The sequence below is a fragment of the Opisthocomus hoazin genome, chromosome 11 (genome assembly GCF_030867145.1).
Source record: "Opisthocomus hoazin isolate bOpiHoa1 chromosome 11, bOpiHoa1.hap1, whole genome shotgun sequence".
Lineage (NCBI taxonomy): Eukaryota > Metazoa > Chordata > Aves > Opisthocomiformes > Opisthocomidae > Opisthocomus > Opisthocomus hoazin.
The window spans coordinates 15,932,044-15,957,203 of record NC_134424.1 but is presented as its reverse complement, the minus strand read 5'-3'; the positions used below and the strand labels follow the sequence as shown (position 1 = coordinate 15,957,203).

Sequence of the window (25,160 nt, the reverse complement as noted above, 5' to 3'; positions counted from 1 at the left end):
TTTCCTGAGTAAGTGTTTACAAAATATTGATGGAACACTTGTCTAACAACAAAGCTGGTATTTGCAGTCATTAATAGTACTTCATGTTAGAAAATATGAAAGGAATAAAAAAATAGACTGAGGATGCATAGCTATCCCATCAAATACGGGGTGGGCTTCCACTTGACTTACACTGAATGTAGCTGCATTGCATTACGTGCATTGACTTTCTGTACACTTTTTATCTTTGTAATTAATGAAATGCAAAGAATTGAATGCCAAATACCGAGTTTGCTGCATAGGCATAACTGAGTGAACTTTTGTTTGCAGAAGACCTTTGTTTCCAGATAATCATCTGGAAAAAGAGTTCAGAATATCTAACTGATTGGTGGACATAGTTCATTTGTTTTGTTTCCCTGCCACTCTCTGATGACTGTTTATCACTTTTAACAGAAGAGCTTCTTTAGAATGATTTTTATAATAAGGATATTATATATAATATTGAAATAATGTTTAAGTAAAGCAAATAATTGAGAGTACATTTAATTAAAAGTTATTCCATATTTACTTTTAAATCCACCAAAAACTTTTAAAAGTTGTTTTACAAGTGTTTAGGGACTATTTATAGAATATAATACTACTGTGAGTCAGCCTAGAGGCACCTTTTAAGATCTGAGGTTAGTAGCGCGTATCGGCAGGTCCAGAGAGCCAAGTAGAATTAAGAAGCATTACACCTTGGAAAAAGTGGTTTGGTGAAATCAAATTCCCTATCTGGAAAGAAAAAAATATTTTGAGTTATATGAAATAACTGAAACAAAATCCAAATCTTTTGTGAAACATTTTGCTCAAAATTTGTCCTGTGTTTACTGAGAGGATTTTTTTCTTTATTCCTTGTTTGGATTTTTGTTTGCTTTCTGCCTGAACCACTCTAAGTTTATACTGCTATCTGAAATTTAAATTGGATTTCCAGAATGTAGGCATGAATCAAAACCAAATGAAATAAGCCGAGGGCCAGCTGTGGCTCAACCCAACCAAATGTAAAAAAACCTGTCAGGGATATTTTGGTTTGTGCACTCTTTTTCTCCCATAGTTGTGCTGAAACACCCAGAAGGGATCTTATTCTTTCAATTATATCTGGAGACAAAACTTATGAAATTCAGTTGATTTTTGTGTTTTTCTACACAATTTCAGGTGTATATATCTGTCAAAAGAAAAGTCATACTTTCTCCTAAAGAGGCGTGCACACAAATTAATCAACTGCTGTTGGGCTTCCATGAATTAAAAAGAAAAAAAGATTAAAAAAAACCACAAAAAGAAAAACCCCAAAAGAAAAAAAAAACCCTACACCTTCCCCCGAAACACCCAAGACTTTCTTTTTTGAAGTTCTTTATTTTTTGTTGACTGTGAAATTCTTTTTTGCAATGAACTTCCTGAAATCTGACATTTATCTTTACTTCATCCCTAGGCTGAATACACAACAGAGCTCTTTCCTGAAGATAGATTATGCTGGTGCAACAAAAGATCTATCAGGCTGTTCTCTAGGTCAGAAACTGAAAGTTAACTGCTACTTGCTGACTTTCCAAAATATGACAGATATTCTGTTAATCTGTCTACTTCTTAATTACCATAATCCTGTCTGCTTTGTTGCTGTTCTGGTATGCGATCTGTGATCACTCAAGTTTTATTTTATCTATTGTATCAAATATAATACACTCTCAGTAACGTGTAGTTCTAAGATTGTTTCTACACATATTGATTTTTAGCATGTTTTATTAAATTGTAAGGAGAATAAATTAAAAAGCTTGCTTGATAAATGTCTTGCAACTCTAGTTTCTCGTAGGAAAGAACTATCAGCTATACGAAGTAGAAAAAGAAAATCAAAGTACATGGTTTGCTGTTAGAGATCAAAGGAGGGAAGGTTGCAGGGCAGAACAATAGGTATGTAGGACCAAACATGCTGATGTATATTGTTGTTGCCCCAAAGATATAGGTAACAGCTATTTATCTTCACTCTGGACAGCTTCACCTGAGACAAAATTTTTCAGGGCAGAGAACATATCCACCTGCTTGAATTTCAAGTAGTGCTTTCCATTTCTGAATGGCAGAGACAAGTTTTCTTGTTGAAATTTTTCAAGATGCTCGCTTTTGCTGGGTCTTGTATTTGAACAGTGTTACACAGCTAGTTTACTGCTTCTAATTTTTTTTAATGTAGGGTTTTGTGTCTGTGTGTAGCAGTATGCATCTGGGTTTTTTCAGTATTCTTTTAAAAAGAAAAAAATGTATTAGTTCACTGCAAAAGGTTGATATGTATTGTTTTAACAAAATCTGGCTATGACTTTAAGAAATGAAAATCAAAACAAATTTAGACACAATAAAAACAGAGTTCGCTATTTTCTGAGCCTCTGCAGGCTCATCTGTTCACCTTTCATACTTTTTTTTTTCCTTAAAATCAGCATTTAAACCTCCATTTATTTAATGGCTGTGTGCTATGTAAAAAATCTGTTATCGTTTATAGCTAGCGTTAACGCAACTACTATCAGGAATACATTTATGTAAATTTTCATGTGATAAATCTCCCAACTTTTTGTAGGCTTAAAGTCATTGATTCTTACTTTTACTTATTAACTTTTCATATCCCTTCTATAGTGAAGGCTACATATCTATTTAAAATATGATTGTAATGAAAATACCATGTGAAACTGAAATTGTGATACGATATTTTATTTCTGTACTGTCCAGAGCAAATTGATAAATCAAAGGAGAAAGGAAAATAAATAGTCTCTGTATGAGAGCTTTGCCAGGTGTACCTTGGCTTCTTTTTCTCTCCTGTGGTAACCCTGTATCTGAAGTCCATTTTGCACATTGTATCAAAGTGGAAATTTACCCCTGTTGTGTAGCGGACTGTCCTACTCGGGGCAAGATACTTTAAAAAAAAAACAAAGGAAGGAAGCGGCTATAGAGCAAAACGCACTGCTGAATGCTGCCGAGAGGGAGATATTTGGACAGAGGGGATTTCAGGGCTGTTCGCAGTCTGGATCTGGTATGGTTAAGAAACTCGAGTGTGTTACTGAAACTGAACCTCATGCTGCCTTTAAACCCAGAAATTTGCTCCATTCCCAGCAGCTGTATTTGAAGTAGCAAGTACTCAGTATATAACTGCATTGATGGGATTAGCAGATTTGAGGATTATATTTGTCTGCTTTGGAATTGGAAAACACTTTTTCTAAAAAAAACCTGCATGCCTGCATGTGTATGCTAGTTTTCAGAAACTGTAGTTTCTTTCTTAATTTGTGCTTTAATCCTGGATAGTATAAATGTAGGCGCATTAATGCATTGTACAATTAAAACTTGTTAGAAAAATGGATCAAAAGTCTGCTTTCATTCACTTGAGACAAACATCAGGAATCTGTGTCACACAGGTACTGATTGTCATCTGACGTGGCCACAAATTACTGCTTTTCTTTCTCTACCTCTATTCTCAGAGCATTTTGGAAATAAAGCTGAAGTGACTTAATTTAAAAAAACAGACAAGCTGGAGTGCTTCGTGAATTAACTGAGCATGTTAGCATTATAAAATGTAATGGATGCTGATGTGTCCTGCTGCCGTTAGCTTTGTCTACACTAGGGCTTTGTTTTGCTCCCTGTTTTGTTTCATGACTTTATTTCTGGGCTGTCTTTGAGAGCAACCCACTTATTCTCTACAAGATGAACTGTGGGCACTAGTTTGCTGTAGGAAATCACCCTGGAGTGCTGTGTACTGTGCTGAGACTGGTGTGTGCTCGGATGTGTCTATATGCCCAAAGGCATGCAGGACACACCCTCAGCTTTATGCTAGAAAATTCCTGATTTGTTTTCCTAAGTCAGAGCTAATAGATCGTAATAATGTGTCGGGAGCAAAGGAGCTGAGAGCAGATGGAGCGCACAGGAGGGACTTGGCACCTGCCGGGGCAGATCGGCCGGGCATGAGTCTCGCTGTGCACCGCTGCCCGCAGGCTGCTCCAGGGATAGGGACTCTGATCCTTAAAAACAGCAGGGCCGTACCTGTCCTGCTACCACGAGTTCTCACCGGCAGGCCTGCTTGGAGCACTCACACCTTTGGGTGTGAGGTGGACCCATGCAGGTGAAACAGCTACAGAGGCAGCCACAGGTGCAGTTATGGTGAAGTGGAGCGCAGTCAGCAGCTATGGGAGTCTGGAAAGAATGAAAGAATGCTGTGCCGTAAAAGTATCTTGAAGTTTTAGTTTTTTTCTCCTAATCCAGTTCACCATTGAATATTCCTGGATTCAACTGATTTGTATGTGTATAGCTGAAGGTAATGTGTATAGCCCAATGTTCTGCTCTACATAAGTTAAAAATTTTTAATTCTGTCATGTATCAGAGCTGAAAATAATAGTGGAGCAGGTTGTAGTATAGTAATGTATTTTGTGTCTGTATTTTTAAAAATGGTCCAAAATCGAGACTTCAACACTTCTGCTTTTTTGGACTGGAAAACATGAAGACTTATGCATGATATGGACAATATAAACTGGAAATTTGAGGAAATATATAAGCAAACTATATGTGGAAATGAACCTGGTGGTTACATTTTGAAAAGCAGCCATCATGCCTGTGCATGAACTTTTTTCCAACAAAGAAAATTCAGTGGCAAATTTATTGAGCAGGCACGGTTGCCAGATTCTCATGGTCAAATGTAGTCATTTCTGTGGATCAGTACTCCATATAGTAAATATAGATGAGTGTCTCTATACAGATGACTGAATTTGCAAGCTAGAATTTTATGAATCTGTTTTCAGTGTTTTTTTGAGGACTGGTTTGGTACGCTTTCAGACCTGCAATCCTCAAACAAAATTGTCAGTGAGAGTATTGAAGCCGATGTAGGAATGGGAAGTACAGTATCAGTTCCTGAAAAAAGAATACATTCTTCGCTAGTGATTTGTAATTGTTGGATGAGCACTTAAAATAGTGATAAAGCTGATTTTTATGTTTTGATTAAGTAGAACACAAATACAAAATACATAATGCAGCAAGGGATTATTGCAGTGCTGTATTTTGATTAATAGAAATTGATTATATCAGTCACGTCAAGGCACTGTTTAGTACATGTTCAGTCTTATCAGAAATACTGAATTTTCCTCTGCTTCTAGGATATTATAGGATAACTGTATTTTGAAACCTCTCACTGTTTCCATAAGCTGCAGTAAGAAAAAACTTCCAATGGGGTAGATAAAAATATGTTTTTCAAATAAAAGCAAAATCAAATATTTTTATTAGCCCTCTGTGAAGTCCATACTCTTTATGTTATGATGTCTGTATACACTTTTAAATTTAAGACCTTGGTCTTGCAGTTCCTGCTCCTGTGAGTACTGTTTGCACAAGTAGGAGCTGCACTAATGTCAGTTTGATCAATTAGGTGAAGGAGGGTTTGCGGGAGTGTATCATATGCTATATGCAAATTTCTTTGAGTTTAAAATTATTTAGAATGCTTGCATCTAATGCATTAAGCAATCCCCTCCAGCTTTATGAAAAAAAAACCTAAAAAAAGATTGATCCACTCCTACCTGAGACCTTTTTTTAGGCTAATTAATTTTTTACTTCTTCCTTCTCCTCTCCCCCTGTATTAGCATTGTGAAACAGGTTGGTAAAGTCATGGTTTCTTTCAAGCTGTTTTAATAACATTATCTTTACCTTTGTACCCTATTTTCACAGAAGTTTTTACCTGTAGTTACTAAAAAAGTTTGATCTGTTAACATTGTGGTTTGTTTCGGTAGAATATGTGATTCTTTTGTCCCCACTTGGTTATTTATTATCATTTCCAAGAAACTGAGTATAGCTAGAGATTTTGCATTTCTGAGTGGGAACTTGTAGGAGAAGCAAATAGTTTGTGTAGAACTCTGTGTATTATTTTTGGACTAGAGAAATCTGACATACAAGAAAATTGCTTATGCAGTTAGATTTTGTTGTTTCTGCATTGGGATGTATCGCACTCTCCGCTTTAGAAGAAAAGCAATGATGATTTATGCAAGTACATAATGGTCCAGGGGTAAAGAGCGTATGAGTGCGTGCTTTGTGCAAATGAAATCCAGGCAACCATAATCTATAGAATAAATAGTGACAACTGTGAATTACAGACCCCATAATTCCACTGAGGAGTTCTGCTGATGATATAAACTTCGAAGGCGGAGCTCGAGTGGTTTGTGATGCTCCATCACTGGAGCCCAGAAGAGGAATTAATTCCAGTTCAAGCTCAGTAATTCCAAATTCATGTGACTTTCTTTTGTTGCTTAACACATGAACCTCACGTCCTTTCTTATTTTAAGTAGTGTCTCTCTACATCTTCCTGTCTTACGATGGAGTGAGCACTCTCACACACGTTCTCTTTTTCTTGCAAGCTTGTGTGTAGGAACAGTAATAGCTTTTGTTTTCAAACTGCTGCAAACAAGTGTCTAGGCTATAGTTGGAATGTTTTTAGTGTTGTCTTTTTTCAAATGTCCAAAGCTTTATTGCTCATCAGTTAGCTTAAATTTTTTGACATTGCATTTGATAAGAGCTTTTAGCTTGATATGTGCATGATTTTATTGAATCTAAATAGAGAATGTGTTTTATGATTCTAACTGGAATCATTTGGGCTTCTTTTTCTTGCAGAGTTGTGCAGTTTTCAGTTAAGTAGTGGTTGGAAAATATTTTTATGCAATGCATTTCTTAAGAGCTCTTTGTTGATGCGAGGAAATAAACATAGAGCATTTATATTGAAAACTATTGAATTTATTTTTAAGTGATATAAAGTCCCTATATATAGGGAAGCATAGATATTTACCACATGCTCAAGAAGTGTGGAAATATTTTTACAAAGTAACAGATTATGTGCATAAACATTTCATGGTAGATAAACACACAAAGAATTTTTAATGTTTGTTTGAATGCATCACAGTACTTCAGGGTGACAGGCGTTTTGTGCTCTTGCTACGTAGAGTGTTGCTTCTTGGTTTGCGTGTATCTTCCTTTCATATGAATTATGCAAAGCATGTTTTATGCCATCAGATTCAAGTTTTACTCAAAATTCTCTATTCTCTTCAGCTTTTAAAAACATACACAGAGTGTATGTTGAACACAGAATAATATATTAAACCCCCAAAGATTTCTTTTGTCTTTTGACTTCTTGTGTTAAGTTTGAAGTTAGCTAGCTAGGCTTTTTTTAGCAATTGATATAATAAGCCTTTGCCTTTTATACAGATGTACGGTATGTGTGATAGCATTCCAGCAATGTTATGTGTATTATTACTGACTTTTTCATTATTGCAATTTCTAGGATATTTGATGGTGTCTGGGATTGCACCATGCAAACTGAAACTGACACCAAGTCTTCAGAACTAATTCTCAGTGTTGAAACTAGTTGTTGGGGCTAGGCTACTGAGGGCTATCCACAGATTTTGTTTTCTGCCTAATTTGCAAGACTGAGCCTAAAAGGAAGGTGAAGCTGACTGTGGAAATATTGTTATCCTTGTTTAATACCTTGAGAAAAGAAGCACTGAGAAATTAAGTGCCTAATTCAAGGTTATGCAAAACTCTGTGGCAAAGCTGGGACCTGAGCCCAATTCTTTTGAGTCCAAGGTGAATATCTCAACCACCAGACCATTCTTCCTCTAAAAATATAGCCTTCATTATAACCCCGAATTTCACTTATGTTAATTTTACTGCAAAACCAAAATCCCTTTGACTTAAATTTTCCATAGTTGCTCTCAAATAACAAGGGAGTTAAAAACTACTTTTTCAGTCTGTTGGACTATTATTAAGTTGTATTTGCTGGTGAAATAACTGATTTTTTTAAAATGCCTGTAAGCTTAAATAGTAAGACTTTTTATGCTGTGAAGATTCTTTTCCTCTGTGCCCTAATATTACAGACCGCTTTATTATTTACTGTAGCCATATCCTGAAACCAGATGGATCATGTTTATCTCAGCAATATTTGAGCTACAAAGTGTAGTTTTGATATATTTATTCTCTCCCTCAATATATATTTATATGTAAAATGAAAGCTGGATACTGAAGAAATTATTAACGATGTGGCCGTTCAGTGTTCTGAAATTTAAAGCCTCTGTGGAGGGACAGTTGACAGCAGACTTGATTTATATTGCAGCTCTCATTTTAAAGAATTAAAAGTCCAGTATTCAAGACAAAAAAAATGAAGCACAAGTATATGCTGCCTGTCTAGAAGATGTTTTATTATAGAGCAAAATGATGATTTCTTCAAATGCAACTTGTGAAACGAAACCTGGAATAACGTGGGATTTTTTTTGGCAATTCAGCCCTGGTAAAGGGTGACAAGCCATGACCAGTGACTGGAAGAACAACAAATAAGTAGGAGTCTGAACATGCTTACTAGAAATTATTGGGAAAGAAATAGAAATATTAAGTAAGTCTTAAATATTCTAATGTGAGTGTGCTGTTTTAAGAAGAAAGCTAGTCTTTTATTTACACAAATATGCTTTCAAGGGAACTCAATTTTCAGATGCAGCTTCAAAGATCTGGTTTGTTAAGATACCCTACTAGGACAGAAATAAATTTAATGGTGCTTTTGGATATTTATTCATTCTTACTCTGTTTGCTCTGTGATACGTGCTAATACCTGGTCCTCTTAAACTATTTCAGAAGATCTGAAGTGCAAACATCTTCAGAAGATCTTTGTAAATACTTCAGTGAATGAATGAATAATATATTTTAAATGTTTGTTTATCCTTTCTGTACAATGGTATTGAAGAACCATAGCAATTTCAGCATCAAACTATTCCTGTATGACAAGTTCAATTTGTTTTATGAATGAGGAAATGAAGACACAAAAAAGTTAAAATAATTCCATTGGAAGACTGCTGCAGTGCTGGGAGGACAGCTGCAGAGATTTGTGTTGTCTTTCCAATTGTCATTTAGCACGTGCTTTGTTTTGACTCTTCATGTACTGTGTGAAAAAGAGGACCTATTTATCCTTTCTTTTTGTCCACATATGACCCTTAAACCCACCTCCAACTTTTTAAACCAGAAGAGAAGTGCTGCATTTTTATGGACAATATACGGAAGTTAAGCTCTAAGAGTCATGGAATTGGATATATTTTCAAAATGTATTGATCATTTCATATGCTGTTTAGTAGTTAACTAGTATTGTTTAGAAATCAGATTACTGAAAAATTCCAAGGAAAGCCAATGATGACCAGCTGATTATGACTGTGACACATTTGTTGTTATAAAATTTGTAAAATGTTTCTGCTTGTTAGTGGAAATTATTATCTAGGAACAAAGGCTTTTTCTGGGCAGGTTTATAACCACTGCATGCTAATTAATGGAACAGAGATGAGGATTACAAAAGCAATAACAGCAAAATATCCAGGAACAGTTGCATCGGGACATTATCTTCCTGTCAGCTGTGCTGTTGTATGCATTTGCACTTCTCCTTGTGTCATCCCACTGTAACCAGAGACTTTTATGAGGGCCTCACAGAAGCATGCCTCATTCTGTCCCTGTGGCTTTTCTTTTCCAGAGCGTAATCTTACACACTGGGTCAGCAGAACCAGATGGGGAGAAGAAAATAATGTAGTGCTGGTATTCTTAGGGGGACATTAATGGCTCACCAAAAGTGGTAGAGGATGGGTGATTTCTTTAACCATGAGTTATAAAATAAACAGTCTACGGTGAAGTGAGTCATTCTTCAAAAATACACAGTGGTAACTTGGGTATCCTCAGTGTGTTTTGGCAGGAGATCCTAACATATAGTGGAGAATATTTTCCCAACTATTGGGGTCATCAAAGAGTTCTAAATCTGGTAACTGATCATTACGTTTTACTGGAAGGCACGAACACATGATAAAAGGTTAGTCTGCTAGAAGCGTGTTTTCACTTCTAGTACTGAGTACCAGAGATTAGAAAGAGCATGTTTAGATATCTTGTGACTTCTTCAATTTCTGCTCCACTGTTTTATTTAGTAATGCCATCTTGTTGGGCCACCTAGTGGCTTTTGTATAGTGTATACTATTTCACACCTTGTGGCACCTAAGCTCTGGTTTTTAGATAGTTACTCAAGCAAGTGAGTTCATGCAATTTTCTGTTCATTGTTCTGGGAATGACCTTCCATTAACCACGCATCTCTTCTAAAGCTATCACCAAAACCTTTTAGTTTGAAGCAAGGATACAAATGGGTTGGAGTGTGATTGGAGTATTTCCATGCTTGTTCCTTGACTTTTTTTCAAATGCAATATTGACAGAAAGCTGTAAACCTGATAAGAATCAAATTAACATTCTTTTAGATAATTTTGCAATAACAGTTTAAATTATTCACTGCTGTAAATGTTCGTCCTCTCTTTCTCTCTCTTATAAATGTATAATTTTATTTTTCTGACTTGTAAGGAGCTAATGATGAAGTGATTGGCAGTATTCTTGTGGTTTGACTTTTAATCTCCAGTTGGAACAGGAATATTTTGAAGAATGAGCCAAAAGCAAATTGCTGGTTGTGAACAGTATGGCTTTTTGTTTGTTTTAAAGGCTGGAAAACATTTCCATTTCAACTAAGACATCTTTCAACATAGGCCTGCTTAGGATGTTCTAGAGACATCTGGAGCTGTAAAATGGCACCATCAGTATCTTTAAGGCAGAAATAATGCTCAGGAATCCTTACAGGCTCTGTAGATATGAATTAGTGAAGTGTTGCATGCAGGCTTCGCCTGTTCCTGCAGAAGGACTTTTTCCATTTTCAAACTCCCTTCAGATGAGTGTTGGGGTAGATGCTATGTGATCTGAGCAGAATGCTGCTGCCTTGTTTGTGCAGGGCTACGTGGGGATAAACAACATGCTGCTCACATATTTCCAGCACCACAGAGACTCAACACAACTGTAATAGCTCTTTTCCCTGTTTGTGGTTGATAGCAATCAGTGATGTTGGATCTGGAATGCCATCAGTGTCTCCTCAGGTGTGTATCTCAGTAGTACTTGTACTCCTGTAACAGTAATCTGGAAGAGGTGTTAAACCAGAAGGAGATGTGATGGGCAGGTCTTGCTAACTAGCCCAATCAAACTGGTTTACTTGTCCTTCCCCTGTAGTTGAGGGAGAGAGGAAGGGTCGTCTTTAGTTGGTGACTAGGAACCTTACAGGTCAGCCCATCTCAGTCACCTGGCTCCAGAAAGTGCTTAGGAAGAAGAATCCCTTGGAGTCAGACCTCTCACCAAGAGGTTACTATATTGGCTCAGATGCTTCCGAAAAAGCAGAGTGACTCGGATCTGAGGGCAAATCTTCCACCTAGCTCAGTCCTTCACTAGAAGCCACTTCAAGTTTTTCCTGCCAAGTGTTTAGCGTATCTTGTGGGTGCAGTTGCTCATATGTAAAGTTTTGGACGTTATTCCTGAAATAAAAATTTATTAAGGTGTCTTGAAAGCAGAGTTATGTTACTAAAAACAAATGATTAAAAGGGAACTTTATTTTGAATGAATTAAAGGCCACCTTGATGCCTTTTTTCAAGCCACTGAAGAACAAGCCTTATTTTGTGACTGAAACAAAACTCTCTTGATTTGCTTGTTGATGCTCAAAAAGAATAGTTGAGTACAAAGTTGTTTTTGTTATGCCATAAGATTTTCAATTACCAGAACCCTTCCCAGCTGTTGCACTGTAATAGGAATAGAGTTAGGAATTTCTATGCAAACATTGAAAGTTATTATAAAATAAATGAATAGCTTTATTGTAACAGGTTATGTCATGGTAGAGCAAGGTAGAACTCTAGTTTAAGAAAAAAATACAGGCAGTGCAGCCTATGATTAAAATGGTGTATGTGAATTGTTTTCAGTTTTTGTTTAAAAAAAAAAAATGTAGGTGGTGTTCTTGTGAAGTCTTAAAGATATCTTGTATCTTTTCCTAGTGGCTATTATGCATTCAGGCACCTTGGGAACAAAGGAATGACAGAGAAATTGATGGCCTGGGCTTAACTAAGTAGGTGATGGTACAGATGAGGCCTGATAAGCTTAACACTTCATCTCTGTGCTGCCACTGTGGTTTGCAAGGAGATTAGAACTGTCTGACTGTGAGGAGGGCAAGCTCCACAAATTCACTCATACATGGCAGCTCTGTAATGAGGTGATACTTCATTCCTTAAACTACTGAACTAGAACTGCAGAAGCAGATGTATGCCTCTGGCAGTCCTGTGCATGCAGCACAGGCTCTGCTGTAGCTCCAAATGCTAGCAGAGTGTCCAGTTGCCACAATTATATTTTATTGATCTACACTGTTCTTTGTACATTTATGATAATAAGGGACAAATTGTATTTTTGTGAAAGGAGGAAACCTGCAAGTAAGTTCAGGGTGTTTACATTGCAGGGTAGAGTTAGACAAGAACGTAATTATTACAATTTTTTGGTAGGTTAACGTGACAAAATCTGGCGTTAAGAAATTAAGACAGTATTCTGCCCTTGGTTGTGTGCATTATGTTCTTTCACAGAAAAACTCTTTTAGAAAGCTTAAAAGATGGAGATGTGACCCTTCATTATGAATCTTTTACACAGTTGCTGGTAAACAACCAAAGGTCAAGCTCAGTCTCAGAAGTTAGCTTTTTTGAGCTGGATGACATGAGTTTAGCAGAACTACATAAAGGATGCGTTGAAAGTCAGAAATGACCACTGGGACTCTAATTCACACACAGATAGCTTTAAGTGCTGACTTGTTGTGCCTGCTTCAGTAGGACCGCTTGTGATTTTTAACTGAGGTATACGTTAATTACTCTTCTGTCTTGGAAGCTTAAATGCAGTTCACCAAGAAGGTCGTTGCTTTGTGGTGAGCAGAGAGGAATTTATCAATAGATTGACTAGCAGTAACCTGTGATTCAGATGGCTTTGTTTGATGTTCTGAGGTTTAGCAAAATTGTGTATTTTTATTAAGTAATGAAATAGTAGCAATCTGCTGATGGCAGTTTACGGAACATTATAATGAAGAACATATTTTAAAATGGAAACTTTAATTTCAGTGTCTTTGTGAAAATGTACTGTTAATTGCAGCAATTTAAAGTTTGCTTTGTGCAAAAATATTATTTAAAAAGAACTCGAACACAAAGAATATTAAAATTCTGTTCTTCGGAAAGCAATGGCACTCTTTAAAACCAGAGGACTGGCAGCTTTACCTTGTTTCCTCTTCTAGAGGCTTGCTGGTCTAGGGCCAGTCCCTCAAAGTAACAGGACCACCAAATGCCTTGTATTTCCTGCGAAGGGAATGCCGCCATTAAATGCTGATCACTTGAAGCTGGTCTTTTTTAATTGCAAAAAATGCATTATTTAATTAACAGTGGAGTTGAATCAAATGAACTAAGCTTCAACATAAGCAAACATGGTTTTTCAGTGCTAAGGCTTAAAATATTTCTATATGTGCATTCCCTAGTAGAGTGTTTGTGTTGCAGAAACGTGATTTTAGATGTTGGCTGTTTGTGTTAACGCACATCCCAACTAGAACAAGATCTTTTATTTAAGAAGCAAAATTTCAAATTGTAGTACTTGAGAATATGAGCCAGTGTATGCATATGCTCCTAAAACACAAGCTGTTTTCTCTAGATGTGTGCAAATAAAGTAGTATTTTTTTGAAGTGCTGTAAGCATGTGAACAGAAAAGATACAGTAAGGAGCTAACAGTATGTGTTCGTTTTCTAATTAACATCTTTTATGTGATTAAAGTGTTCTTCTACTAGCTTCTGCTCGTGTGTGAAGGGAGCAAAAGTAAATTAATTACCATTAGCCTGAAGGAGAGCACACTGTATTCTTTACGACTTCATAGTATTGATTTGGCTATTATTCATGCCATCTATTCTCTGCTATGCAGATTGATGCATCTTTAATTCATAGATACATTATTATTAATAGTGGCTTATTGACCAAGCAAAGCAAAGCTGTTGCTGGGTCCGTTCTCATGCAAAAGCTCCGTACTTTTTCTGATAAATGTATTAGTTTATGCATTCTTTTATAGCCTTTCAAGTTAAATCACAGAATCACACAGAATCACAGAATAGTACGACTTGGAAGGGACCTCTGTGGGTCATCTAGTCCAACCCGCTGCCGAAGCAGGGTCACCTACAGCAAGCTGCACAGGACCTTGTCCAGGCGGGTCTTGAATATCTCCAGAGAAGGAGACTGCACAACCTCCCTGGGCAGCCTGTTCCAGTGCTCCGTCACCCTCAGAGGGAAGAAGTTCTTCCTCATGTTCAGACGGAACTTCCTGTGCCTCAGTTTGTGCCCATTGCCCCTTGTCCTGTCGCTGGGCACCACTGAAAAGAGCTTGGCCCCATCCTCCTGACACCCACCCTTCAGATATTTGTAGGCATTTATTAGGTCCCCTCTCAGCCTTCTCTTCTTCAGGCTGAACAAGCCCAGCTCCCTCAACCTCTCCTTGTAGGGGAGATGTTCCAGTCCCCTCATCATCCTTGCAGCCCTCCGCTGGACTCTCTCCAGTAGCTCTTCATCTTTCTTGAAGTGGGGACACCAGAACTGGACACAGTACTCTAGATGAGGCCTCACTAGGGCAGTGTAGAGGGGAAGGAGAACCTCCCTCGTCCTGCTGGCCACACTCTTCTTGATGCACCCCAGGATGCTTTCTTGGCAGCCAGGGCACACTGCTGGCTCCTGTTTAACCTGTTGTCCACCAGGACGCCCAGGTCCCTCTCCGCAGAGCTGCTCTCCAGCAGGTCCACCCCAAGCCTGTACTGGTGCATGAGGTTGTTCCTCCCCAGGTGCAGGACCCTGCATTTGCCTTTGTTGAACCTCATCAGGTTCCTCTCTGCCCAACTTTCCAGCCTATCCAGGTCACGCTGAATGGCAGCGTTTATTTCTGTATGCTATGGCGTTTATTTCTGTATGCTATGGCGATGACCTGTTGTGGTGCCGTATGTAAGATGCTTTATGTTATGGCGAGGCAAACTATGTTGGTAATGTGATGAATTCCTAAATTAAAAAAACTTTCTAGTCCTTTGAGAATCAGACAAAAGCTGAATAACCATCTCTGGGTTTGTGTACGCCTGATACAACTGACTGCATGTAGAAACCTCTGTAAATAATAGAAAAATGTGCCCTACACTTTAACCTGAGATAGGTTGGGTTCAAATATAATTTGGTTAAATTTGGGAAAATTTTTTTTTTAGTTTTCCAAAAACAGCACTAAATGCTGATATGTTGAAATGTTTCCAATCTGATCAAATGCTGACATGTAAGTACACAAGAATCTACCCTAGCTTGGTAGTCAACTTATTTTTTTGTTTCACCTTTTTTTTTTCTTTTTGAGGGAGGAAAAAGAAGACCATAACACAGGCAGAAGACTATACAAATTTCTAAGCAGAGGGTCCAAATCTGGTTAGTTTTGATGAAGGTGATATCGTTAGGGAGCTATGTACACTTTAATAAATTGCCTTGTGTTTTGAGTTTCAGGGGAAAACAAGGGCTGAGATTGAGGCTGACATTCTTCACCCTCTTCCCTGCAGAATTTTAAATTGCTCAGTGTTTATTTACTCTTTGCAGTGATGTTTGGGGTTACCTGCTTATAGTGTAGCATGGGTGTGGTGTGATATGATACAAAGGCTATTATTAATCAAATTTTCATTAAAAAAAAGCAAGAGCTACAAACAGAGCTCTGGCTGTGGTTTTAATGTGTTCTCTTTATGCACAGGGCTTTGTCTTAAATAGGTTTCAAGCTGCATTTTTAAAAGTGTAAGAAAGAAAGGACTCTGAGGGGAAAAAACATATTGTGAGGTAGCAGCATGCCAGTATTTCAGATGCCAGTCTAAGAATATATGCATTATAGCTAAACGGTCCAAAGAGAAAAAGATTTTGGCAAGTTCTGTTGTACAGGGCATAAGTTCATATCATATTACAGTCTTTCAAAGGCAGTTATTAAATGTTGGATTGAATGAGGTTTGGCACTTAAGGTGTTTAGACTTAAACCCTTTGTTTTTCCTTGTGCATTTACCAATTTGTTTTACGAGGCTTTGAAAGGAATCATGGTGGATATACTGCTCTACCTAAATGTACATACAGAAAGGCAAGGCATTCTATACTGTTTCTTGTGAAGTTTTATAAGTGACTGAGAATCACACATGAAAGTGAAAAGCATTAGCTTGTGTGGCAAAAACACAAATGTGTTTTCACAGTTCCAGGCAATGCCAAATACTATCATTTGGTTTACAATTTTTTTTTTTTTTTTTTGTGGTTAGCCTGCTGAATGCTTCTCGAGACATCTGCACATTGACCACGTGCAGGTGGTCGGATTCTCAGGAATGCTGAGACCATACTGACATTGCTGGCTTTGATGGGACTGGGGGGGACTTCAGGTTTGTGAGAATAAAAACATTTCATGTTCAGTTATGAAATGAAGAATTGGAAGCCTAAATTTAATGCCTGAGTTAAGGATATTCAGATGTTATGCTTTTTCTTGTTAATACAAGTCTAGTTTGATACCTAGTGTTCTAATGCCTGTCTAAAACCCCAAATATAAATACTTCTATCAGGAGGATACAGAGAAATGCAATGATGGGATGCAGCAGCAGGGATGAATGCTATGTCCTTCATAGCGATAAACAATGAAATAAAGCCCATTTAAGAGTTAATGTTGAAGGTCCTGCACAATGCAAAAGGTAAGGGCTTAGAAGATGAATGTTGGTTTTGGAGAACACTGCAAATAGTGAACAGTTTGTGTCCCAAGGAGATGAGATTACATGTTTCTTTTTCTGAGAAACAATAACCATTAGCTATTCTAAATGAGCAGTGGTTTTAAATCTTGTCACAAGATGCAGATATTGCTAAGCAAAGGTTTGTCTTTAGAATGCACTTCAGTTTTTGTGTCTGTACTCCACTTTGTCACTAGCTTTCTTAGTTGCTCATTTTATTTTATTGCTTATTTAGAGGGAACCATGGAAGGTGGGGAGACAATTGTCTAGTTTTTCTGGGATGGAAAATAAGCATTGTCTAACAAAATTACATAGAAATACTGAAACCCAGAACAACAACTGGGTGTAAGACACACATAGGTCTGCAGAAATGGAACAATAAGGGGGGAGAGATGGACACACAGTGATAAAAGGAAGTGTCATGAGAAAAACCATTGTAAAGAAAATCTGATTGAAAGACTTCGATGGTGGATGCATCCTGTGACCTTACAGCAGAAAGCAAGCTGTCTCTTTTGGTTGTCCTTGTTTCCAGTAACCATAAAGGCTTTCAGAGAAGACCAAGGCAGTGTGCAAGCTAAGAAATTGATGAAAATAGTAAGTTGTCTGGTTCCCTACTTCTGAATCTTCAGTGACTAGGAATAACTATCCAGGATGAAAGGACTGCATTCTCATATTTCTTCAGACTTTTGTGAGGAGCAGATTAGATGTACGTGCTTCTAATATACTTGCTTTCACCTGAAAATATAGTGATGGCTTTGCCTTGGATGAACATGCCCTCTGGGTCATATTGTGATTCTGCAGATTTATACCTATGGGGTTTTTGTTCATTGTTTGAAGCAGTTAATGTGAAATAATGTAGTGAGTTTTCAAAAGTATCGAGTATATCTTTATGGAAAAAAGAGTCTCCAGGGCAGTTCCAGAATGTTCTTTTTTGGTTTGAATGAGAGCTTTTTGTTCTCTTCCAAAGGAGAAGCAAAGGTATGTAAAACTACATAGACAGCTGCTGTAAAACATATTTCTAAAGCGGTTTTTAATAGTGTTGGTTAACTGGCTCTTAAAACACCCGTGCTGGCTTGTGAAGATGTTTCAGATGGCTAAAAGAATTTATGGGACAATAATTGGCTTTTTCAACCATTTATGATTGAATTGATAGTCAGGAAAGATGGGGGCAGCAGCCAGGCAAACCTTCTCGAACATTTCTTGTTACTCTGGTTAGCCCTGACCCAAAGCAACTCTGTTAAATGGGAAAGATGGGAGTGTATTACTGACCTGTGTTTGACTCCTTAGAATTAGATCTACTAACTAGATTGTTATTTGGATCACCCAATTTTGGTGATGGTTGTTTAGGCAGAGGCTTATTAACTACATCAAGTAAAAATTGCAATATTGAATTAGTCTTAGAGAGCAAGCATTAGAAACTCCTGAAGTGTGTTTCCTTGTCCTTTTACTTATTAGACAATTGTGCATCACCAATGTGACTGCTGTTTTTAAGTTTTGTGATGAGAAATACTCTATAGAGTAGCTTGTATCTTTCCACACTAGCTCAGCTGTTTTAATCAGGTGTATATTCAAGACTCTTCCCATTTTTGCTGTTTATGTGGTATATTTATACATAGGTAGCTGTCCAAAGGTGTGAGGAGATATCTTGTGTGGACACATTTCAGACAGGGCAGAGGAATATTGCTAAATCAGGAACTGAGTGGGTTTGTTTTTTATTACCGTTCAGCTTAATGCTTTAATTGATTTGGTTTTGTAGCACTCGCATGTAGCGAAGAGGTAAAGATAGGTCAGAAGTAAATATCTTTGTAAAGATTAAATATGCTGAGGATATGGTGCCCTTGTAATGACTGTAAGATACTTACATTGTGTATAAATTATTTTGCAAGCAAAGCAGTAACTATCCTTGTCAAGTCTAATGATAATAACAAATTTCCCAGGATAGCTGATCTTTAGCTATAATATACCAGGTACAGTTTGGAGTAGCTAATCATAGTAAAATAGTATGCAACAAATACGTCAATGTTTTGCATTTCAAAGTGTATTTTATGAAGTAACCAAACAGGAGTTTGAGGCAACAGAAGTTTCTTAGACACCAGTGAGTGGCAAGAGTCAAATGCAACAGGTTAATGTAGAGCTACTTGGAGTCATTTGGTGAAGAGAATAAAAATTTCTCTGCAGAAAAGGAGTGTGCCATCACACTGGTCATTGCTGATGGATTTCATCAACACAAAGAGGTTCAATAAAGGTTAATAGGAGTGTGTAATGTAGTGTAACACAAACTCCCAATTATCAAGGAGTTCTCTAATGTCAAGGTGAGGAGAAGTATGCCGTTGTGACTCATCTTTCCATGCCGATCAAGCTGAATTTTACAAAGTTATTTGTGGTCTGTTGGGCAGAGTACAGGAAGAGTAACCAAAAGAGCTTGTTCTCTCTTGTTATGGTTTAGCCTGGATCAATGCCTGGTGCCCACAAAAGCCACCCTATCACTTCCCATCCTCAACTGGACAGGGGAGAAAAAACATTGTGGGTTGAGATAAGGACAGGGAGAGATCACTCATCAATTAGTCACAGACAAAACAGATTGAACTTGGGGGGGGAGGGGTGGAGTTTAATTTGTCACCAATCAAATCAGAGTAGGATAATGAGAAGTAAAACCAAATCTTCAAAATGCTCCCCCCCCCCCGCCTTCTTCCCAGGCTTAACTTCACTCCTGAATTCTCTACCCTCCTCCGCATGAGCGGTGCAGGGGGATGAGGAGCAGTGGGGGCTGCAGTCGGTTCATCGCCTGTTGTCTCTGCCTGTCCTACCTTCTCAAGGGGAGGGCTCCTCACACTCTCCCCTGCTCCAGCGTGGGGTCCCTCTCATGGGAGAGAGTTCTCCACAAGCTGCTCCAGCATGAGTCCTTCCCACATGGTGCAGTCCTTCAGCGTGGGTCCTCTGTGGGGTCACAAGTCCTACCATCAAACCTGCTCCAGTGTGGGCTCCTTTCTTTCCATGGGTCCACAGGTCCTGCCAGTAGCCTGCTCCAGCACAGACTTCCCATGGGGTCACAGCCTCCTTCGGGCATCCCTATGCTCTGGCATGGGGTCTTCCACAGGCTGCAGGTGGAGATCTGCTCCACTGTGGACCTACATGGACTTCAGGGACACAGCCTGCCTCACCAGTGTCTGCTCCACAGCTGCAGGGGAATCTCTGCTCTGGTGTCAGGAGCACCTCGTCACCTCCTTCTTCACTGACCTTGGTGTCTGCAGAGTTGTTTCTCTCACATCGTCTCACTCCTCTCTCTTGACTGCCGTCCCACAGCAGATATTTCCCCTTCTTAAATATGTTCTCATAGAGGTGCTACCACTGTCACTGATGGGCTTGGCCTTGGCCAGTGAATTGGCTCTATCAGACACGGGGGAAGCTTCCAGCACCTTCTCACAGAAGCCACCCCTATAGCCCCCCTGCTACCAAAACCTTGCCACGCAAACCTACAACATCTTTGTAGTTTTGAACTGTTGTGAGAAATTGAGCATGTCACTGAATTTGTGTATATCTCAAGATTGTTATGTACAGAATGGAGATTATTATAGCTACTCCTTTTATAAAGTCTTTGGATCTCTGTGGATAAAAAATTCTATACCAGCTCTGAACTTAAATAATTTTGTTTATAAATGCTCACCAGCCATCAACAACAAAATAAAACCAACTCGTTACTATTGCTTATTTTGTTAAGGCCTTTAAAGTTGCCCCACTGAATGCATTTCAGAGTAGTAGGACCATATAAGAACATCATAACAGTGGCACTCTAAACAAACCAACCACATCACCAACACCACACCACCATAGGGTCAATGTGATAATGGGAAAATACAAAATCTTTTACTAAGGAGAGATTCACGGCTGAGTCTACCAGAGGAGTTGCACCATCTGTATTTGGTATCTCTGCTGTGGTAGTGCCATCTGAGTACCCTTCTGCTCAGTGGAAAAGCTCAGATTCCCCCTCACATGCACATGAAATTCTGGAGACTGCTTTTTATTTGGCTTCAAATTCAGGTTTATTCCAACAGCGCATATATAATCAGTGACCACTCATTTCTAATGAAGCATTTAGAGGCTATGTTGTGTATTCTTAAATCTTCTTCTGGGAATTACTCTACCATATCTCACGTGCAGAAGGGATGTGTGCTGGTGTGGTAGAGCACTGCAAGAGCTCGAGCCACGTAAGGTTTGAACTTTCACTGTTTGTGTCCCATCAATTTGAATATGGATATTGTTTTAAAATAATATTGTCTTATAAAATGCTGTGATAGATTTTCCACATCAAGAGCAATTTATATTCTTAGTTCTGATTCAGATGCTCAGAGCTGTATTTCTCTAATAGTGGAAAGCCTTGCTCTGTGCGTAGCTCCTTTAATTTTGACAGAACCGGTTAACAGTGTAAGGCAGCAGCGCCTCATGTGACTAAGTTGTCAGTTTGCTCCACATGAATTGTAGGCTTTGGATTTTATTAATAAAAAAACCAAAACAAAACCCACAAAGTGTAAAAAGAAGTAGGTGTTTTCAAAGCACCCTGAACAAATACCATTTGTTTAAAATTTTGTACAGTGGTGTTAATAACATACAAAAAATCATTAATGGGAAGAGCATAAAAAAATTAATGAGAGCTCTATTTTTAGATTACGATGAGGAATAGATAAGTGAAAGAAAAAAAATGTTCTAGATGCATAAAATGTGTCTTGCCAACCTTCTGATCCCTACACTCTAGTAGAACTTGACCGAAAAATCCAAGGTTACTTTGACTAGGAAAGTCAACATTAGTGAAGAGATCCATAGGTTTAGGGGTTAAGAATTAGCTGCGACAGAGCTCTGGTTAAGACTGACATGCCTTTTGTCTCAGTAGCTAAAGAAACCACATTAAGAACTGCAAATTGTATTAGCTGTGAGCTTTTTGCAGTCTTGCAGACTCATTCATTAATTATATTTGATTGTCAGGACATCTTAAATATAGAATTAAAATAGTTCTAATAAGCCAATTAGCTCATGTGACCCTTCAAACCAGCACTTCTGTGCCAAAGGGAGTCACGGTTAGGACTTACATGGCAGAGAGTCTGAAGCGTGTTTGAATGGTTCGAGCAATGCATAGCGCAGCCTTTCTACTGGGTAGTAGGTATTAATTGAAATCACGAGTTGCTGATGTAATCAAAAGTGTATGTTTCTGTAATTTCATTTTACATTTGCAATTTTGAGACTTGAACAGCTGAAAGTGTTTCTGGTGTGGGATTTTTTTGTTTTTTGTTTTTTTTTTTTTTGCAAATGGCATGGAGTAAACACTTTTTTCATGGGAATAATAGATTGAATGCATATTTGATCTTTCATTTGTATGCTGGTTGTGCTTTTTCATTATAAAACAAAAAATGTATGCATGCGTGTATACATTTAACATGTATGTGACAACCTCTGAAATAGCAGCAGTTGTAATGTACAACGATGAAAGCTATAGCTGTGAATACACCTCAGGTATAGATCAGTTCCTAATATGCAACACAAACTGACAATTACTTTCAAAGGATTGTTACAAAATTCCCGTTGAGTAAATACTTTTCTGTAATCAGGATGGTAGTGATATTTGCTGACTCTGAAAATCCTAGGGAGTGGGAAGAATTTTCATCATAAATGGTTGTAGTGTTCTCCACATGTACAAAGCACCCACAGGCTTGTCGAAAGACGGACTCTAATGACTATTTACACACTTTTAAGTAACTTGAGATGTTTTTATTTACAGCATAGAGACAATTATCTTGATTTTGATAAGAGTTGATAGAAGTAGATTCAAATAGGAACACAAAGATCATGTTTCTCTTTGGAGAAAAACAAGGAGGAAAAAAATCAAGCTGCAGCTGACACATAGCATCTTTCTGAAGTTGCCTTGCTTCAAGAGGGTGGTGCTTTTCCTGCCTTGGTCACTCAAGCTTCATAGGTTTTGGCGTGGGTTTTTTTTCGGTTTGTTTTCGGTTTTTGTTTGTTTTGTTGGGGGGGTGTGTGTGGTGTTGATGTTTCAGTGCCAAATACATGGATTGCATTAAATGCTTCGGGCCTGAGTTTTGTGTAGATTGCTTTCTGGTACGTTGTTTCTAGATGATCGTGCAAGAAAAAAACCCTACACCTATATACATGATAATTGTTAAAAGTTCTGACAGTGAAGTATTGTCTGTCTTTCCCTGGCGCTTATGTGAAATGGTCTAGCAAAACAGATACTGAGGAAATAATGTATTTCTTGTGTGCTTTCTCAAATGATGAATGTGCTTGTGTCTCTGAAGAATTTCTTACCAAATGCTGATTTTTGCAAGCAGAAAGGATTTTTTTTGTAACACAGCAAATCAGAAGTTGTGTCTGCTTGGTCTTTTAGACAATTGGAAATCCATTTATCAAGAAATGTTCAGCTGTGACTAATTTTTCATACACTTTTTGTTATGCAAGTCATCTATTTATAGCAAAGTTAAAGCTGTTTTCTCTCCTTTTAATAACAGTACAAATGTATTGGGTATGTTACAAATGTTGATGAGAATTTTTCAGTATCTTTTACTGCAAAAAAAATATGGAATATTGAAAAAGTTGAGCATTTAATTTTTTTTAAAGCAAAATAAAATTATTTATCACCTTCATCTTTTTTTACAGTGGAAGGAAGTGGCTGTTTAAGGCACCGCTTGGAAGAGCCATTCAGAGTAGCAGTACTACAAGGCAGTTCGCAAATCTGGAATGTAAAGGCCAGCCTGGCCCAGGGCTAGTTTTTTTCACGACTATCTGGGATAGAATTTTGCTTAATTGCAACCCTAGCGGCACACTGCTGTTTTCTCAAGATTGCATTAAAAGAAATAATTTCATTTAAAAACTACTCCAAATTTATTTCAAAAGGGACTATGTCTTTGCAGGTTTAGCTAATTTATTTAAATTAAAACCAATGTAATATGTAACAATCTAGTGGTAGGGAAATGATGAGAGCTTGGAGGTTAGACAGCCTCTGCAGTGAAAGGAAGAGAATCCATTATTAATGATGTCCTTTGTTACAATTGTGTTTCTGTTTTTTCACTATCTGCTGTGATTCAGGTTTCTTGCATTGACAGTTATTATAAAAGCAGCCGCTTTCTAGATTGAATCAAAATTCTCAGCCTCGTGCACATTGCGTACAAAGAGGAAGTGCATAGACATGCACAGATTAATCTGGCACCTCTTCCCTCCAGACACAATCACTAGAGCACAAGGATACTAAAAACAGCTGATGTTTTTTCCAACCACATAATTTCTCCTGTTTTGGAACCTTCCACTGACAGTTGAAAAAATAATAGAAGTATTTTTATGTCAGTGAAATACTGAATGTAAAATACGTTTTATGTAAGCCTCTTGGTTGCCAAGGTCTTGCAGATCAAGTAAATACTCTTAGTTTGTTGCAAATGTTCTTGAAGGTTTCCAACAATTGACTAGACATGCACCATATGAGATGCGTGGTCTTTTCAAATAGAACTTAAATAATATCTTCTGTTTCCTCGATTTTTTTTTTTGTGTGTGTTTGAACTTTAGCATTTAATTAGGAAAAAATGAATTTGTGAACTAGCATAATGATAAAATCATAAATTATCAGTTAAGAGAACATTCCAATCTGTTTTGAGTGCAAGTTATTATTAATTTTCAAAAGCACCAGTTACTTAAAATTGAGAAGTGTGGCTTTTTAATATGTCTCACAATAGTCTAATAGACTATATAGTACGATTTTCTGTGCCTACAAAATTTGTCCACTTCAGCTCTACCATTCAATTTTCAGACGAATGCAGTGAATAATCGCCTGGTTTTCTTCACTTGATGGCAAAGCTTAAATCAATAAATCTGATAAACTGAAAACAGTTTCTAGAAGTGATGCATTTTAGAATACTTTCTAAGAACTCAAAGGTCAAGTCTGAAGGAAACCATTTTTGTCAGAACTTGGTATGTTGAGTGTGATCCGTGCAGCTTGAAATAAGTGATTCAGATATGTACTTGATGACATAATAAATATGATAGATGTTCATGGCAGTGCATTTTGTTTCATTTGTTTTAAACTCTCCCAAGCTTCAAATCCTGCGTGGCGTGGATGGACTTTGACATCATTAACTGGAATGTTTTCAATTTACTGTTAATTTATGACATTTTGTCACAGTTAAGTTTGTTACAGTAATATTTACCTCTCTTGTCTGCTGTGTTCTTGTATTTTCTCCAGTAAACAAAAAATTAATATTATTCTGCTGTAGACAAATTGCTGTGCTATCCTAAATTAATTTTTTCAGAGTGAAGATTAGTGCATTTAGTAATGGCATAAATGGACTTGCAAAGTTGAAATCAGAACTCTGCTTATGGCACTTAAATGTAGACCAAGAAGGGGAAAAAAGTCTTCCCTCCTGCCTCCAGGGAGCAAAATGCAAGTGGTCTGCTTGAGGTTTCTTAGATTGCTTAGACTGCTGTTAAAATCTCAGCTAACATAGAGCCTCACAACAGGAAATGATGTGGAAAA

General features: G+C 37.7%; 1 protein-coding gene across 5 annotated transcripts in view; it reads left to right on the top strand.

Moving 5' to 3' along the window:
• The window catches only part of CACNA2D3 (calcium voltage-gated channel auxiliary subunit alpha2delta 3), a 472,558-nt gene that overhangs the window by 74,439 nt on the left and 372,959 nt on the right, over positions 1 to 25,160 (top strand). Inside the window, exon 1 of one of the 5 annotated variants that reach the window (XM_075432893.1) lies at positions 1,471 to 1,521. The exons of the other annotated variants lie outside the window; for them this stretch is intronic. The gene's annotated coding sequence lies outside the window, so the exon portion shown is untranslated. Of the gene's footprint in view, positions 1 to 1,470; positions 1,522 to 25,160 lie in introns of those variants that run through there. 5 annotated transcript variants of the gene reach the window in all.